General features: G+C 45.0%; 1 long non-coding RNA gene across 1 annotated transcript; it reads right to left on the reverse strand.

Moving 5' to 3' along the window:
• Positions 1-5,573: 5,573 nt before the first annotated feature.
• Positions 5,574-19,276, reverse strand: LOC115073396. The gene is made up of 3 exons (XR_003852003.1): positions 18,963-19,276; positions 12,634-12,802; positions 5,574-5,632 (listed from the first exon to the last, which is right to left on the reverse strand). It is a non-coding gene; the product is annotated as an uncharacterized LOC115073396 (long non-coding RNA).
• Positions 19,277-19,574: the final 298 nt, after the last annotated feature.

A 19,574-nucleotide genomic window follows, 5' to 3' on the forward strand; every position in this document is an offset into this window, starting at 1 on the left:
TATCATCAAAACCATAACTATCACACAGTTTTGCTGTCCAGTCTTGCACCTTCAGTTCTTCTCTTCGTTGCTGGGCAAGCGCCACTCTAGTGCCTAGCAATGTTTCGTCTGTTTCTTCATGGTGTACCACCGCAAGTGTACAGAAATCTGCAAGTTCGCGGTTCAGGGTGGGGAGGAACATCTGTTGTGTGCAATCTTGACCGTTAACACCAGGGACCTGAGCTCATTCTTTTTCTCTCTCAACTCTCTTTAGTCTCATTTCTCATCATCTTTCTCTTCCATCTCTTCCTCCTGAGCTGCCGGGGAGGAACAAATTTTAAGAGGGAGATTTTTTTTTTCCCCCCAGCGTGTGCATACAACTGCCCGGCCATTTGAGAAAAAATACAAACCTCGCTGCCCCCCCCCCCCCCCACTCCAAGCAACTCATACAGACATACTACAGCAATTGATACCCCTATCCCTCCCCCTGCAACTCACTCACACACATACTGCAGCGTTCCACCCCCCCTGCTGCACCCCCCCACCCCCACCCCGAGCAACTGATCTATCGCCCTCCTGCCAACTTGTCTGCTGGGCCTGTGGCTCCTGGCCCACTTCTCTTCCCCTTCAGCAACCAGGGGCAGCGGTGCATCCCATCTGAGTCTGTGCACAGGGTCGCATGGGCTGATGGCAATTCCATTGCTGCTGGCCGACGAACCCCTGCCCTTCTAAGGAGACAGACTCAGGTGGGAAATAACACTGCCGCCGCATTGTTTTGAATGCCCAAGTCTCGCGCAATCAGCCCTCACCCGACTAACCAGTCCACCGGGCGGGAGTTTAGCCTGCCCTAGCGGGGATGCGGAGGATAACCTGCTGGATTGCGGGAGACTTGGCAGCTCTGCTTCTGTTTGGCGATATAGCTTCTTTTCTCACTCCCCTTTCAGCTCTCTCCTAGTCCTCCACTCTTCCTCTCTCCTACCCCTCTATTCCTTTTCATTGACTCCCATCCCCTCCATCCCCTCCACCTCCTCTATCATCTTCATCCTTCCAGTGATTCCTTCCTCCACATTACCCCTTACCCCTTGCCTCCACCGGCCCTCTCTTTTTCTCTCCTTATCTTCCCCATCTCTCTTCTACCTTTTTTTCCCTTTCATCAGCATCTGCCTATCTTTCCTCCTTCCACTGTTTCTCGCAATGCACAATATCAGCAGATAGGAAATATTGGCCTGCATATTTTGATAGTGCTCACAGTGCTGGCACAAACCATGTAGCGTTATGGGTGGGGTTTACATCAGCTCAGTCCCTGAAGCAAGCAGTGGGAGGGGGAAAGAACCAGCCCCCCCCCCCCTTTCATTTCCAGTCCCTATAAGGGTTTACTGCCTGTTGGCAGTTCTGTTACAAGCTGGGCAGTGGGGGTTGGGATGTAGGCAGCAATTGGGAGGAGCCGGTGTGGCCGTACATGCACACATTTTACAGGAAACCTTGGAGGCTAGTAACATGTCTTAGCAATTGTAAATGTTTCCTAGTAGTACTGGTACATTGATGATGATGTTGATGGAGCCTCCTGTCAATGATGGCATAAGAGCTTTCAGCAATTCCCTTTAACTAAGTTTATTTATGTGCAACCATCTTTCCCTGGGAGTCAACTTCCCAGCACTGGGGAGCATTAGGGTGGCTCTGCCAGGGTGGGGAGCACAGTTTCTCTAGACATGGGCTGGATTCAGGTTTCCCTGTATGGCCAAACTGGGCTGAGGACCTCTCAAAATAAATCCAATGTCCACTCTCCTCTTGTACTCCAAAAAGCAAAACAGTTATTTTAAAACACCAAAATATCCAAAATAGCAGGAGAGAAAATTTCACAGTAGAATCACAGTCCATTTACAAATTCCTTTTCCTTTTCATACTGTTCCGTTCACCAAACATCACAGTCCCAATTGTACTCCTCCTCAGAAGTTGCACCATCACTCTTCTTGGTGACTCTCAGAACATCTGCGGAGTTCACCTCCCCACAGACTCTTTTCCCCAAATTTTCTCTCACCCCCAAATCTCTTCACAAAGACTTAACGCCTTAGGACCCTAGATATAGTTCTCCCCTTTCACAGAAATCACTCAAAACCATACTCACACTTCCAAAGCTGCTCACAATATGGCATCACACTTCAAGGGCAGCTCCAAGGATGTTGTATCCCATTCCTTTGGGCCAACGCAGGTTCCAGAACCCCTAGGTCCAGCCAGCCCCCACCCTCCACAGTTCCCTTGTACAACTTCCAAACTTCAAAGGTCTTGATTAGTTAGTTAATTTCATTTGATAAAACCGCCTTTCTTCCTATCTAGAACCAAGGTGATGTACAATATAAGTTTGGATTAAAAGACAATCACATTCATATAATTAAAACAAGACTAAAATTAAATTAAATTAATTACATAAAATAAATACATAAAAATACAGTGAATACATAAATATAATTAAAAATAAGAGTAACATTTCAAAATGAGAGCCAGTAAAAGTCATGACTACATAAAAAGTACAGTAAATACTTAAAAAAGGCAAGAATAATATTCCTAAACAAGGAAAACATATAACATGAATAGGCAAATGTTATACTTCAAAGGCCTTGCAGAAGAGTGATGTTTTAAAACCTTTGCTATAATATATTTTTTAAAGAGGCAGGGCAAGAGGGAGGGAATTCCAGAACAATGGTACTAGACAACAAATAGCCCTTTCCCTGGGTTTTTCTAGTCTAATTTCTTTAAAACTAAGGCCTTTTGAAAGCTCCTGTTGCATGGAGAGGAGACAATGAGCCGGAGAATAAGGGATTAGCAGTTTAGCTAAATAAGAGGGACTTCCATAATGGAAAGCTTTAAAAACAAGGCAACCTATTTTAATGGTGGATAAAGGTGATCCAGTGTATCTGGATCTTCAGAAAGCATTTAATAAAGTCCCTATTGTGGATTGGGAACTGGTTAAAAGATAGAAAACAGAGAGTAGGGCTAAATGGTAAATGTTCTCAATGGAGAAAGTGGAGTGCCCCAGGGATCTGTCCTGGAACCACTGCTTTTTAATATATTTATAAATGACCTGGAAATGGGAACAATGAGTGAGGTGATCAAATTTGCTAATGACGCAAAATTATTCAAAGTTGTTAAATCACAAGAGGATTGTGAGAAAATGCAAGAGGACATTGCAAAACCAGAAGACTGGGCATGAAAATGTCAAATGAATGTCATGGACCCTGCCCGTGGGTTTCCCCGTGAGCAGGCTCTGCTCACCTCTTTGCTGCTTCTGTTCCTGATGCGGCCGGACGCCGCTATCGGGCCTTCAGCGCGGCCGGAGCCGCGGACTTGCCGTTCCCCTGTGGCCCGGAGGTCGCCATCTTGCTCCTCTTCACCGCGGCCGGAGCCACGGACTTTGCCGCCGTCCATCGCGGCACGGAGCCGCCGCCAACGTCATCTTCCTCCGGGGCTGCAGGCTGCATCCCCAGGCTCGATTGGCGGCTGGAGCTGGAGCTCGATTGGCGGCTGGAGCCGCTGCCGTCGTCGGGGCTTGCCCTCCAGGCCCAGCCCTGCTGATACACCCGATGCTGTGCAGGCAGCTGTCCATGGTCCTGCACAGTTCCTGTTTCCTCTTCCTCTAGGCGCGCGGCCGTGCCTCTCTACAGAATTTAAAGGGCCAGACACAGGAAGTGTGCTGGCCCCACCTATGGATGGATTTCCTATGTTAGCCCTATAAAAGGGCTGTCTTCTCATTATGTCTTGGCCTTGCATCGGAATTACTTCACTCTGGAGGCTCCTGCCTGCCAGAGCTCCGTCAGGTCTTCTTCGTGGAGCTCCTCTTCGTTTTGTTTTCATGTCATGTCAGGCCTGCGTGCCTGAGGTCCTTGTCCAGGTGTCCTGGTGTCTCGTCTTGATCTTCTGCTTCCTGATGTCCCAGGTTCCTTGGTGTCCTGCCCTTCTTGTTGTTCCCTTTAGCGCTCCTGAGCCTTCTGGTCCTGTCAGGCCCGACTCCCTTGGATGACGTCTTTCCCAAGCATGGAGTGGCCGGCAGGTGGACTGGTGTCCTGTGCTCCTGAGTCATCAAGTCCTGCCAGCCTTGCGGAGCTCTGGATGACTTATGGCTCCGTTGTCGAAGTTCTGCCTCAGCTGGATTCTTCCCTGCACTTGTCCCGCTCTCCGCATTGTCTGTGACCAGCCTCCTTGGGCTGTGTAGGGCGCGCAGTGGGACAGGGTGGTCCGCGACCAGTCCATTGGGTCCGCCCGTGAATGTGGGCTGAGTAGGGCGCCCTGAGAGACAGTGCCAATGTCCTTCCGCCCAATTTCTCGTCTCGTCTGGACTTCGTCAAGTTCCTCGTCATGTATCTGATGTTGTCGCATCGACCCTGGTCCAGGATGCCGTTGCATCGACCCTGGTCCGTAATGTTTTCGCATCAGCCTTGGTGTCACGTCTTGTTCCAGTCCTCGTCTCTGATGCCGTCTGCATCAGCCTTGGTGTCATGTCTTGTTCTAGCCCTCGTCTGTGATGCCGTTGCATCAACCTTGTTGTCATGCCTTCATGTCAAGGCCCGTCTGCCCTCATCCTCAGGCCAGGCCTGCTGCTCCATGCCGACCCAAGCGGCAGGTCCGAAAGGGCTCAGAATGGTTGGAGGACCATTCAACTTCCAACATCATCATGTTGTTGGCTTTGGGAGCTTGCAGGCCTGGCAGGAAGTAAGACCGTCTGCCATGCTGGAACACGCCGTCAACCCTCAGTTCGGGCCTGGATCCATCTGGGGTCGGGCTGAGGCCCAAGGGCACACAAAAACACCCCCAGTGTAACAGAATGCAAGGCCTTTTGAGGCCGCCTTCATAACAGAATGCAAGGCCTTTCGAGGCCGCCTTCTCAACAATGAAATTTAATGTGGACAAGTGCAAAGTGATGCACTCAGAGAAGAGTAACCCAGATTATAGCTACAAAATTCAAGGTTCCACATTAGGAGTCACTATTCAGAAAAAAAGGATCTAGGCATCATTGTTGTGCAGCAGCAGCAGCCAAGAAAGCAAATAGAATGCTAGGGATTATTAGGAAAGGAATGGAGAATAAAACAGAGAATATCATAATCCCTTTGCATCGCTCCATGGTGTAACCTCATCTTGAGTATTGTGTGCATTTCTGGTCACCACATCTGAAAAAAAGATATAGTAGAATTAGAAAAGGTACAGAGAAAGATGAACAAAATGATAAAGGGGATGGAACGATTCCCCTATGAGGAAAGGCTAAATCTGCTATGAGGAAAGGCTAAATCGGAGAAAGTTCTTTTTTATTCAACGCACAATTAAACTCTGGAATTTGTTGCCAGAGGATGTGGTTAGTGCAGTTAGTGTAGCTGTGTTTAAAAAAGGATTGGATAAGTTCTTGGAGGAGAAGTCCATTGCCTGCTATTAATTAAGTTGACTTAGATAATAACCACTGCTATTACTAGCAACTGTAACATGGAATAGACTTAGTTTTTTGGGTACTTGCCAAGTTCTTATGGCCTGGATTGGCCACTGTTGGAAACAGGATGCTGGGCTTGATGGACCCTTGGTCTGACCCAGTATGGCATGTTCTCATGTTCTTATGTAGATTAGGACTCTTCAGTTTGGAGAAGAGATGGCTGAGGGGAGATATGATAGAGGTCTGTAAAATAATGAGTGGAATGGAACAAGTATATGTTAATCAGTTGTTTATGCTTTCAAAAAGTACAAAGACATACTTTTGCTGTGTTTGGCTTTAATCATCTGTGCCTGGGGGGTGACTGGAATGTATGCCTGGATAAAACATTCATATCTGCTTCAGGGATCCCTGTGGTGCCTGCCACTAGGAATTTGAGGAGACGTTTGTTCTAGCAGATATATGGAGATTTCTATACCCCTCCACCTGGGACTATACATTCTACTTCCTGAGACATAATGGGGTAGATTTTCCACTTTGCATGCGCGCGCGTCCATGTGCGCACGTTTCCCGGCAGGCACACATGGACGAGCAATTTTCTACCATTGCACACCAGCGCCCTCATGGTGGAAAATCCGTAGACCGCGCACATATGTGCACCAGATTTTATAATCCACACGCATATGTGCAGGCAGCGCACGGAAGGGGAGGGGGACTTCTGCAATTTCTGCGGGGCGACGCATTCTGGCCTTCCCCAGTTCCCTCCTAGTCCGTTCCAATTAAAGAGCGAACTGGGAGGGAACTTTCCTACCCCTCTACCTAATCTCCCTTCCCCTTCCCTTCTCCTCTCCACCCCCTAAACCCTACCTTTTTCTTTTTTTCTTACAAGCAGCTGGAGGCCCATCGGAAAGAATCCCGCACTCTTGAGCTGGATAAGGTTGAAAGAGCCTTCAAATTGGTGAAACTCAAATTTTATCAACATGGGAATAAAGCTGATGCTTTTTTAGCAAGGGCGGTCTGGAAGAGGGCAGGGAAGTCTGCTATTTTGTGGATTAAGGGGGAGCAGGATGAGAATTTGACTAGTTCCAGGGTATTGAGCAGGCCTTCTTGCAGTATTTTTCTAAATTGTATACTGATCGAACTCCTGCCTCTCCCGCAGATATCCTCAAGTATCTGCCTTTCAGTGGGAGGTGTTGGCAGCTCCTATCACCTCACTTGAGGTACAGAATGTGATTAAGCTGTTGCCTGGGGGTAAAAGCCCAGGGCCTGATGGCTACTCCATTGATTTTTTTTTTTAATATCTGTTGATAGTACCCTTTTTAGTACCTGTGTATAATTTTGCTGGGAGTCCAGATGTTGGCCTGGGGATTTTAGCTGATGCTACAATATCTCTTATTTATTGTTCTGCAAGTATCTTGCCTACGCCTTGTATATTCCTGTAAATAGTCCGTTGCAGTTTTTATTTATTGCTTTAATTCCTCCACCTCCTGCTCTTTGTATACTCCTCCTTGTTCGCCCTCCCTGTTCATTGTAATTTCTACCTTTAAAGTTACATTGTAAACCGGTATGATGTATGCATACTAATACCGGTATATAAAAGTTTTTAAATAAAATAAATAAATTTATAAGTCTGGGCATGACCCCCTTCAGAGTATGGATCTTACAGGACTATTTCACTTCTTAATTTCAATTTTAAAATATTGTCTAAAGTTTTACAGCTTTGTCTTGAGTTGGTTCTTCCTTCCCTAGTACATAAGAACAAGACCGGTTTTGTGAAAGGGCGCGTCTCAACTTTTAATACTAGACAATTGCTCAATATTATTAATTTGGCTAAATATCGGAGTCATTTTGTCTTTGGACATGGAAAAGATCTTCAACAGGATATCTTGGCCATTTTTATTTGTGGTCTTACGTCATGTGGGTTTGCCTGATCGGTTTCTTAATTGGATTCAAGCTATATATGCTAATCTTAGAGCTCGGCTCAATCAATGGCTCCCTTTCTCCTTTCTTCTCTATAGCACACAGTACCAGGCAGGGTTGTCCCCTATCACCACTGATTTTTGACTTGGCTATTGAAACCCTAACTTCAGCAAGCCGTCTTCACCCTAATATTCATGGGATACGGATTGGGAGTATTGAGCACAAAATGTCTCTTTATACTGACGATGTACTAATTTATCTTACCTCTTTGAGGTCTTCTGCTCCTGCACTGCTGGGTCTTTTACATCAGTATAGCAATCTTGCAGGTTATAGGATTAATTGGGACAAATTTGAGGTGTTTTCCTGGGGTGGGAAGGTTTGTCTCCCAGACTGTTTGAGTGCCTTCAGGGTGGTGACTGTGGGGTTCAAATATCTAAATATTTATATCCCAAGGATTTGGCTAGGCTTTATACACATAGGGATAGATTTTAAATGTTACGCGTGCAGGGTACATTTGTGCGCACTACCCGGCGCGCACAAATGTACACCCGATTTTATAACATGCACGCGCTGCCGCTTTGCGCGCGCTGAGCCCAAGGGGAGCCTCGATGGCTTTCCCCGTTCTATCCAAGGCCACTCCAAAATCGGAGCGGCCTTGGAGGGAAACTTTTTTCGATCCCCCATACCTTTTTTTCAGGAGTTACGCCTGCCTGAGGCAGGAGTAACTTGCGCATGCCGGCCAGCTGCCGACGTGCCATACCCCGGCACAGGCCGCTGTGCCGGAGCACCGGGACCACCCCCGGTCCGCTGCCACACCCTGGCCTTGCCCCCTGACCGCCACCATGCCCCTGGCCCCGCCCATTTTGGAAAGCCCCGGGACATACTTGCGTCCCAGGGCTTGCGCACGCGCGCAGGGGTAGGTTTTCGGGGGTTACGCGCATAACCCTTTGAAAATCTACCTCATAACTTTGTAGGCCTTATTGGTAAGATTAAGAAAAATTTACTGGATTGGGCAGATCTCCCTCTTTCTTGGGCTGGGCAGATAAATTTACTAAAAATAAATATATACCTAAGCTCTTATATTTGTTTCAACATGTCCCATGTAATATTCCTTTGAAAGTGTTTGATGGCCTTCACAGCTGTATGATGAAATTCATTTGGAATCATAAACAAGCATGGATCAGTTTTGCTCAATTATGCATGCCTAAGAGGCAGGGTGGAATGGCATTGCCGAACTTAAAAGTTTATTACGGGACAGTTAGATTGGTGTGTCTTAAGGGGTGGGCTGGTCATAGTGATGCTCCGTGGATAGCGTTGGAATGTGTACAGTTAGAGGGTGTTTCCCTCACTATGTTGCCATTTCTCCCCGACGTCTCCCCGGTGAGATGTAGAGCTAGCAGGAGCCATCCCATTATCTCACACACTCTCAAGGTGTGGTCTCAGGTTCTTCATTTTCTTGGGGTGTCTAGTGTGGAGATGTTGCCCATTGCACTGATTTATGGGATCACTTGCATTTCAGGGTACACTTTTTCAGTAGAGTTCAAAACCTGGAGAGACTTGGGTTTATTTACGATTATGCAACTGTGGCATGAGGATGGTTTCCAATCCTTTGAGGATCTTTGTGAAAAGTATGATTTGCCTGAGCCTACACGGGCTCATTACCTGAGGTTGCATGAGGCTTTGGCCATTCACTTTGATGTTTCTGCACCGTTGGGGTCGCTATATAAAATGAAGAGATATTTGGGGGACCCCGTTGCCTCAGTAAAGGGGATAATGGCCATTTATTGGGGTATACTATCTTGTCGATTTGGTGAGTAAACATACCAGAAATTGATCGCACAGTGGAATTTAGACCTGGTTACAGCTTATGACTCTAAGGTTTGGAAACACATTTGGCTAGCTGCGCACTACAGTTCTATTTGTGTTAAGCGAGTTGAACTAATGATCCGATTGTTGCACAGAACTTACCGAATACTCTTTTCTATGATAAAATTCATGGGAATGAAGCAGTGATGTTCTGGCGGGGTAATGGCGAGTTGGAAACGTACATGCACATGTGGTGGTACTGTCAAAGTATACGTCATTTTTTGGGTCAAGTTAGGCAGGAAATTGCTGATATATTGGGATTCCCTATTGGTATTACTCCTACATTGGGTCTTCTTGGTAGATGGGTAGATTAATACTCAAGCTGGCATCAGCGAAACTTCGGCCGCAGTTGAGCCGTTTATAAAAAATACACACACCGTCTATTCTATAAGAGATGTCTGCATCAGCTCATTATGATTAGAACTTTAACTGTTCAACATTGAAATAGATTGCTGAAATGTTTAAATATCTAAGTGACTGCAAATGATTGAGAAGACCGGGCGCTCGCCTTAAGGTTTCCGGTGAGACGCCGTCTAGCTTGCTGATGCGGTTCACTTTTACATTATAAAAAATTTGTTGTCTTCAAATAAAAAAGAAAAATCATAAAAATTAAAAATTAATAAAATTTAAAAAAATATATACACTAAAAAAATCTGAACAAATACATGTGAGCAATTAATATAAGTGAAGAATTGCTTCCCTCTTTTCTTTCGGTACTAGATTAATACTCAAACAGGTGATAATATTTTTGGTTTGAATATGAGAGCATGAAATAGATTGGGCAGGGAGATCAAACATATCTGATTTATTTGTGAACCAGATGGCTTCAGATTTTTCTGGATTCAGTTTAAATTTGGCAGAATAGAGCCATCTGCCAACTTCAGAGAGACAATGATTAAACTTAGTCATACTATCATCAGATCTATAGAAGCTATTATCTGTACGCCATCAGCATAAAGGTAGCAGTAGAAACAAAGACTGAATAAGTGTTGCCAGGGTGGCCAGGTAAAGATTAAATAGAATGGGGGAAAGGATGGAACCCTGTGGGACCCCACAGAGCATGCTATAAGACTGAGAAGATGATGAGTTTCAGTCCATATAATATGATTCAGTGGTGAAGAATGACGAAAACCACTTCAATGGCAAATTTCCAAGTCCAATATCAAATATGTGCTTTAGCAGCAACCCATGGTCAATGGTGTTAAAAGGCATACTCATGTCTAATAAGACCATAAGTACAGCTTTGCCACCGTCCAAACTAATGCTAATATCATTAAGTAAAGAATGTAGTTCAGTCTCCGTACTATGGACTTTTCTAAAATCAGATTGGTTTGAATACAAGACCAGGGATTTTTCAAGGAAGGAGCTAAGTTGAATAGAGACAACTTTTTCAATCATTTTTTATAGAACAAAGAAACTTGATACTGATCAATAGTTGTTATAGGAGTCAGGATCTAGATTCTCTTTTTTTAAATTGGCAAATCAGATAAACTAACTTGATCTAGACTAGAATTAATATCAGCCAAATAAAAAAGTAAGTTGAGATCTAAATTTTGTATATATTTGACTGGGAGTGGGTCTAAAGAAGATGAAGATGCTGGCTATAGAGACTTTATTAAACACTGAGAATCTGCTAGTCAATGCTGCATTCTCATCTGCTGATGATAGATGTTCAATAAAAGCATAAAACTTGGTAGAAGAGTTCACAGTGGGGGGGGGGGGGGGAGAGGGCAGTGAGGAAACTGGCTTGTATTTTAAGAACTTTATCATGAAACGCTGTTGCAAAACCATCTGCTGAAAGTGATGAGAAAGGGAGTGGCTCTGTGAAGGAGCTTGAGAACCTGGTGACAAGTTTGAACAAAAGATGAGATCTATTGTCCATGAAGAAGCTTATTGAAGGAGTTCCTCTTTGCTTGCTTAATTTGATACAGATAGAATTTAGTTAATGCTTTGAATTGTAGCTCAACCTCATGAGATTTGGTCTTACGCCACTTTCTTTCAATTTGATGAAGTTGACATTTTAACATTCTTAGCCCACATTCCGAATGGAACCATTCATAGTCTCTGTTAGTGTAAAGAAACCAATAGAAAGGTGGGGCCTATTTGTCTGTGGCCAGTCTAAGGGTGGAATTCCAAGTAGAGATTTTTAAGTCTAATGGGAGATTACTAAAATTTCCCAGAGAGACCAAGTTCTGTGAAAGGGTAGCTACTTTCAAAAGATTTGTCTGTCTGACTTGAATCTTCTGTTTGGCTGCTTTAGAGAAAGAAGAAGAACAGTATAAAGAGAAAGAAACCAGATTGTAATATGTCTACAAAAAAGATGTGGATTTTATTGAGGAGGAGGGGATCCTTAGGGCTTCAGATGTAAAAACTAGATCTAGGATATGTCCAGCTTTGTGAGTTGGTACATTAATCCAGTGCTTTAATGCAAAGTCAGTCAAGGCAGCAAAAAATGTTTTCCCTAAGGGTCCCTCAAACTCATCTGCATGTATGTTGAAATTTACTAGAAGGAAAAATGGGATATTTCTGATGCACAATTGTTGATAATAGAAATTAATTCCCCAAGAGTATTGTTTAATACCGGAGGGGGTTGTATACAAGTAAGAATTTATACTTCAACACTTTATTAAGGTGGAAGAACAGATATTCCACTCCATTTTTAAAAGAAGGTGTTAGATTAGTCAATTTACAATAAGTAAGTTATGAAAAAGCATTGCCACACCCCCTTTCTTTTTTGACCTAATCTTGTGCAGAAATGAATAATTTACTGGACATGTTTGACTTAAATACACAGAATAACCAGCTTGACAAGTTTCAGTTATAAAAAGCAAATGCAGTTTGTGTTCAGTAATCAATACAGCTAAATTAACATCAGTACGTGAGAGAGCTATCTCACTAGCAGGCCCAAAACACTGGAATGAAATGCCACCCGAGCTAAGATTACAGCCAGATTTTAAGAATTTTAAGCGGAACCTGAAAACATGGTTGTTCAAGAGAGCATATAGCATAGATGAATGATAGTCCTTGAACTGAATTTCTTAGTGCTTTTATCTTTTACTGTTTCCAATTATTTCTTTTAAGAGGGAGGAATAGCCTAGTGGTTAAAGCAGTGGACTACAAACCAGGAGACCAGCGTTTGAGTCCTGCTGTCACTCCTTGTGACCTTGGGCAAGTCACTTTACCCTCCATTGCCTCAGGTACAAAAACTTAGATTGTAAGCTCTCTGGGGATAAAGAACTACCTACAGTACCTGAATGTAAACCAGTGTAGTATCTCAGATCAAATGTCGGTATATAATAAATAAATGTATTTTTACCCTTTTAATTTGTATTTTATTTCAAATGATGTATTTATTTTCTTAAAAATTGTAAACCGTTGTGAAAGTTTTAACTAAACAACAGTCTATAAAACCTGTTAAATAAATAAAAAATAAATTAGATCTAATAAAAGTAGTTACTTACTTTTAATGGAATGAGCATTTAAAAGAGCACAATTTAGCAATGAAAGAGACAAAAGTAGGTCCGTTGGGGAGTTTGAGTCTTGAAACTGAAAAGGCACTGATTGAAGGACTCTCAGTCTGGGTTCAAAGAGATCTTCTTGGGTACATAATCAGCTGAGAATTGTCCTCTACTGCAACAAACAGGGATGGGAAAAGAATCAGACATGGCAACACTCAAGTCAGAAAATAAGGAGAACAGGATCAGTAAATAGAAACTCTGAGTCCTGAGCATTTTATGTTGAAGGCTCATGAAGACCACAAGAAGGAGCATGCTCCTTTGTTGTGCTTCTTCGGCATGTGACAAGGCGCGTGCGTGGTGTCTCTGGTATCAGCGTAGTGTATTTACAGAGAGGAAGCTCCCCCCGATGTCATTGGGTGGGAGGGGCTACAGGCACACTGTAGCCTTCACACCGCAACAAGTTCTAGAACACTTTTTCTCAGGAAAGCTGATAAGCGCTTTCAGATGATATTGTAATCTATGCTATCTCTTCTTTCACATCTGTTTCTTCCAAGATTCTCTCCTTTCAACCTTCACAGATGTACTCTTGAGGGGAGCACCAGTGTAACGCTCACTTCTGTAGCCTGGACCCTCCAGATGCTCCATTCCTTGAGCTCCTTCTTCAGTGACTGGCCCTTTCTCCATGTGCAACATTTCCTTCTGTATTGCATCATACTCACAAAGGGGCGGATTTTCAGAGCCCTGCTCGCCTAAATCCGCCCAAAACCGGGCGGATTTAGGCGAGCAGGGCCCTGCGCGCCGGTGAGCCTATTTACATAGGCCTACCGGCGCGCGCAGAGCCCCGGGACTCGCGTAAGTCCCGGGGTTCTCCGAGGGGGGCGTGTCGGGGCGTGTCGGGGGCATGTCGGGGGGCGGGCCCGGTCGTCGCGGCGTTTCGGGGGCGTGTCGGCAGCGTTTTGGGGGCGGGTACGGGGGCGTGGCTACGGCCCGGGGCGGTACGGGGGCATGGCCGCGCCCTCCGTACCTGCCCCCAGGTCGCGGCCCGGCGCGCAAGAGGCCCGCTGGCGCGCGGGGATTTACTTCTCCCTCCGGGAGGCGTAAATCCCCGGAGAAAGGTAAGGGGGGGGTGTAGACAGGGCCGGGCGGGTGGGTTAGATAGAGGAAGGGAGGGGAAGATGAGGGGAGGGCGTTAGAGGATTCCCTCCAAGGCCGCTCCGATTTCGGAGCGGCCTTGGAGGGAACGGGGGTAGGCATCTCGGCTCGGCGTGCGCCGGCTATACAGAATTCATAGCCTTGCGCGCGCCGATCCAGGATTTTAGTGGATACGCGTGGCTCCGCGCGTATCTACTAAAATCCAGCGTACTTTTGCTGGCGCCTGATGCGCCAGCAAAAGTACGCCTATTCGCGTTTTTTGAAAATCTACCCCAAAGTCATTAGCTAAAAATCACTCTTGCCACTCTCACCACTCACACACACACACCTACTAGTCCAGCCCTGTGCCCATACTCTGGAATTTTCTTCATGTTAAAGAATAAGATAAACATTTTACTTTGCCAACAAAACACATTCCCAGGGGCAATGGCTACCACAGTTCACTTCCCATAATAGCCATACACTCCTAGCCTTTGTCTGTCCACCTAAGGAAATCAGAAATCTCTCAGTGTAAAATAAAGCACAACCTTTTAACCTTACACAATAAACATGAGCCTTTGCAAAATAGAGGTGGTTTGTCACCTGGGCCACATCTAAGACCAATCCTTGACCCACAAGTGATCCCATAGAATATGAAACACTTGCCCTTGATGAAGTTGTAGAGCTGGCCTTTTTCTCTCATTCTTTTCCTTTTGTGTTTGCGTTTGCTTGTAATGTTACATAACCTATGAATCAGTGGGTCAAAAAGAAGGTGGGACAACAGGACTATTTGAAAAAAAAAAAAATGAGACAGCAAACCTTTTTGTATTCCCATCTCCTCTATTAACCTATTCTTACTCTGAACTCCTCCATCTCTCATTCTTCCCATGGGCTCCTCTCCTCCATTATCCCATCCTACCCTGACCCTTCCAAAGCCCTATGACTAGCCCTCAGCTTTCAGGTCTGCTCTGCTGCCTTGGATCTCAGCCCCAGTATTGGTACTGAGCCAGTCAGTGGTGGGCGTATTCAACCTCTCCCCCAGCCCTACAATAGGAAAATCCTTATCCTCAGTGCTGCTTTCAGTTCTCATGGCCACAGTTACTCAGTGTCCAGCAGTGTGAGCAAAGGGACCTGCAGTACCTCTTTTGTGGTCACATGATGGAAGAAGCCCTCTTTAGGAGCAGTGGCTACTTTAAGATCCTGTGATGTGGGGGGGTGGGGAGGAGGAGAAAATCCCTGTTACGTGCACAAGTGCCAGGCCTCAGCAAAGGGGTGGTCTGGGGGGTGGGGAGAGGTGGTCCAGGGGGGCAGGGTGGGCCGGAACTGGAGGCTGTCAGTACAGCGGCCATTTGCCGCTCAGGAGCTGGTGTAAGTTTGGAAACAAAGAAAAAAAGAAGGTATGAACGCTTAAGGGGTCGGGGAAGAGGGAGGGAGGGTAGGTAGCGGGGGTAGGAAAGTTCCCTCCCAGACCGCTCCTTAATTGGGGGAGGCCCGATCTCATCGCTGCATGTAAATTGGCAAAATCTACCCCCCCATGCGCACTCCGGATCGGATTTTATAACATGCACGTGCCAGCGCACGCATGTTATAAAATTGCGCATCCATGTGCGCGCACTGGTAGCACGTGCACATGGACGTGCACGCATATGTTTAAAAACCCACCCCTAAGTGCTGACTCTACTCCCTGAGAACTCCTCTGCCTTAGTTCGCAAAAAAAGTATTCGCAAGACTATTGCTACTACTTATCACTTCTATAGCTTTACTCAGCATATGCAGCGCTGTACAACCAATTTATGAGACAGTCCTTGCTCAGTAGAACTTAGAGCCCAATCATAACAAGCATGCAGGGCAAAAGAGATTTCAGGAATTTCATTTCTCTGAGGACAAGTAGGATGGTAGTCCTCACATATGGGTGATGGGAATAGCTGGGCATTGCCGTTAGCAAACAGACAGTATCGAGTTGGCAATCAAATTGCATCTCCTTCTGTTATGCACAGGTGGGACTGCATCTTGGGAGTCATGTCAAGGCTCATTCTGTCTGAGCCATGGCAGCATCGATGGTCCACTTGCAAGAAGTTCCCATGGAGGAGATCGGCAAGGCTGCAACATGAAGTTCTCTCCACACTTTCACATCTCATTCTTGCTTGGATAGGGATGGCCAATGCAACAGTAGGTTTGGCCAATCTGTCTTCAGAATCTGTTTGAGATGTAGAACCCAACTCTTTTCCCACCTAGGGCCCGTTGTTTGGGTTCAGGCTGTCTTCTCCTCTGTTACCAACAGCACAATTGTTGTTGTGCCCATTGGCACCTGGTTTGGGTGTCTGTTGGTCCCCTTTTTATGATGGGGAGCAGCCTGTAGCTAGGGATTTACCCATGTGTAAGGACTACCATCCTGCTTGAACTCAGAGAAAGCAGAGTTGCTTACCTGTAATAGGTGTTCTCCGAGGATAGGAGGATGTTAGTCCTCATGAAACCCGCCCATCACCCCATGGAGTTGGGTTTCTCCTATTTGTTGATTCTTATATAATTCTCTGTTATATGACTGAAGAGGAACCTCACATGAATGCATGGTATAGGGTATGCTGGGCTTGCCCAGTGTGGCAAGTCAGATTTCTAAAAACTTTGACATAAGTTTTCCGCATCGGGGCTCTATCTGATGATGTCAACCATGTGTGAGGACTAACATCCTGCTGACTTCAGAGAACACCTGTTACAGGTAAGCAACTCTGCTTTAAGAAACTGGTTAAAATCAGTATAGTTGTAAATGGGATAATCAGGGGTTAAGATTTAAAAGCAGCCTCAAAAAGGTGATTTTTTTAGACTGGATTTGAATAAGGCAAGAGAAGGAGTTTGATACACTGATTTAGGCCGTCTGTTCCACAGAATGCTTGGAATAGACTTCCTGAGCGGATGCGTCATGCTCTCTCTTGCCTTTTTCAAATCCAGTCTAAAACCCCACCTTTTTGATGCTGCTTTTAAATCTTAGCCCCTTCTGCTGGGATATGTTTGTACTTTTGTGTGAACAGAACCCTAGCCAGTTCTGTAACAGCCATTTGTGCACATAAAACCCGATTTAATGAATGAAAATGATTTTGATAATTACTCCTGAATATCCAATGGTTTTGATTTATCCATTATTTCATTTTTATGTTTCTGGGAATAATGGGTAATTATATGTAGGTTTTTTTTAACTTGTCTCCTCCCCTTAGCTTTAATGATTTTATGCTTTTAGATTATGTCTAACTTTTTGACTTTATGTTCTGTTTGTCGATATTGTGTTAGTAACTTTTGATTTTAAAGACTATTACGAGGGCCAGTGGTCTACGCTGCATTAAAATTTGTCAGTAACGTGTTAATGATTTTAACGTGGGTGTCATCTAACCCAAAACTACACGTTAAACGCGCAATATACCAAAGGACGTTTGCGCCAGTATTTTGAAGCAGATAACACAAAAACCTTAATAGCCTTTAGTTATATTGGCTCCTGCATCTTTTTTCATATTATAAAATTTAGATTAAATATAAAATGTAAAAAAGTGAAATACTTTAATCGTAATGACTTCTGTAGGAAGGGACACGCATGAACTGTGAAAAGATGTTCTTACAAGGGGAATTTTCTTATCTGTATGAATGCCCTTAAGAAGATAACACGCTGGCACAGGAACTCCGTAAACAGAATAATCTTATAATGGAAATTGTTTACGGAGCTCCTGTTACATTTTTTTCTTTCCCAGTAGAGTTCTCTCAAAGACAGCTGGTTTTGCTTGTGCAATCGGAAATCCACCCTGGCCTTCCTGGTGCGTTGTAGCTGTACTCCATCTTAAGGAACAATCAGCAGCTGTGCGGCATCCTGTTACTGAATATATATTATCAGGTCCTAGTGCCCTTTCTGGTCTAGCAAGCACTGAATCTTGATTTTTCATATAGTTTATTTATTTCAATTTATGTTCCGCCTTTCAGCCAACTTCAAAGCGGATTACATTCAGGTACTGTAGTTTCCTGTTCCCAGAGGGCTCACGATCTTAAGTTTTGTACTGTTTGGCACAAAACTGGAAGGTCCTGGGTCAACGAGCTCACCTTGGGTCACCAGAATCTGAAGAATGCACCCAAAGGGTTAGAATTTCGATATGATAAATATTACAGGAATGCCTTCGCTACAAAAAGCAAAAACTTTAAGAGGAGTGGCCTAGGCTGTCAGGGTAACTTAAGTGGCAGTGCAGGAGATCTGAGTTTGATTCCCAGGCCTGGCTTCTGCTCCCTGGGGAGTATTCACAGCCCCTGAAGGAAGTCTCGGCCATTGCTTCAAAGTAACACCTACTGGCCAAACTTAGGGTCCATATCAGCTGGGTTCTGGATGGAGCCGCAGCTTGTAGGGATGTGCATTCGTTGCATCTGTTTCATCAGAACCCGCGTACCTTGCCAACTTTATAGTACACGGGTAAAAACGGATTGTGTATTTCTAATAATGAATTATGTGCATGCGATCCATTTGTACCCGTGTACTATAAAGTTGGCAAGGTACGCAAGTTCCACCGAAAGGGATGTAACGAATGCTCACCCCTAGTAGCTTGTGGCTGAGGACTGTCACTGGAATAGCTGGGCAGTTGGGGACCCTTCCCCCAGATGGTTGCTAAATGAAGATTTACAGGTTTGAGCTCCAAGTAGAGTCTGGTTCTAACTGAAATGGAAGCCAAAAGGAGCAGGAAGAAAACCCGGAGGTCAAACAAAAAGGGAGCAGCCGAAACATCCAGGAGCCAAAAAAAACACCTGTTCTACCAGGCACACCTACATTGGCTTATGTGCATTAGGGAGCTTGCTCATTGTTTGCAAGGATAAAGGAAAAGATGTAATAAAATGCAGAGTTGCATAAAGAGCCGATTGCGTAAACAATTCCTTTTCTGGTGAGGGGTACTCCAAATAAACTGTTTTTTGTACTAACCTTAAAACCACTGTTGTAATTATCACCAGTGTTGTAATCCTCTTAACCTCGTTGTTGTATAATTGCTTTACAACAGCTGTGGTTATTGTAACCACCGGTGCACTTAGTTAACTCTGCTCTTGTATAATCAGGATAACAAGATGACTCCAGGGACACTGGAACATTTTTTATCCACTTCTTACAGACTCTTGTCTCAGGGTATTCTAGGGTTTGTAATATTATTCCCAGCGAGCGTTTAAGGTAGTGAAACAAAGTTGCTTACCTGTAACAGGGGTTCTCCATGGACCGCATGATAATCAGCCACACCAATATCTTCAGAAGGGTAGCTGTGCTAGTCTGGTGTAGCAAACATGACAGGAGTCGAGTGGCACATTATAGACTTATCCGATTTATTGAAGCATGAGCTTTCCAGGACAGAGGCCACGTCGCGCAAATAGTGTTGGATGGGATGGGCCAGAGTCTGACTCTTCCATCAGAATTGCTGTGGAAAATCCGGAGCCGGATCAGAGAAGCACCAGCTCTTTAGCAGCAGCTGCAGGAGGAGGAGTGCGGCGGGATGTCAGCAGTGTTCTCCACCACTGGAGCTTTGGGGGGGGGGGGGGGAGAGGGATTGTAGGAAGAAGAGAGAGGAAGAAAAAAAGGAGCAGGTGGGACAAGGGGACAGAGTGGGAGGAGGTGGCTCCCCACGCCCCCAACCAAAAAGATCTTCCGCTGCCCCTCAGCATTAACCCTGGCTTTCTGCAGGCACTTTTTGTGTGGAAAATCAAATAACACACATGTAGATTTCAAAATGCAGTCTACGCATGTTATTTTCCTCCTCTGACCTAGACGTGCCCCCCTGGGAAAGCCTCCTCTTCAAACCACTAACAATGTG

The sequence above is a fragment of the Rhinatrema bivittatum genome, chromosome 11, assembly GCF_901001135.1.
Source record: "Rhinatrema bivittatum chromosome 11, aRhiBiv1.1, whole genome shotgun sequence".
Classification (NCBI taxonomy): domain Eukaryota; kingdom Metazoa; phylum Chordata; class Amphibia; order Gymnophiona; family Rhinatrematidae; genus Rhinatrema; species Rhinatrema bivittatum.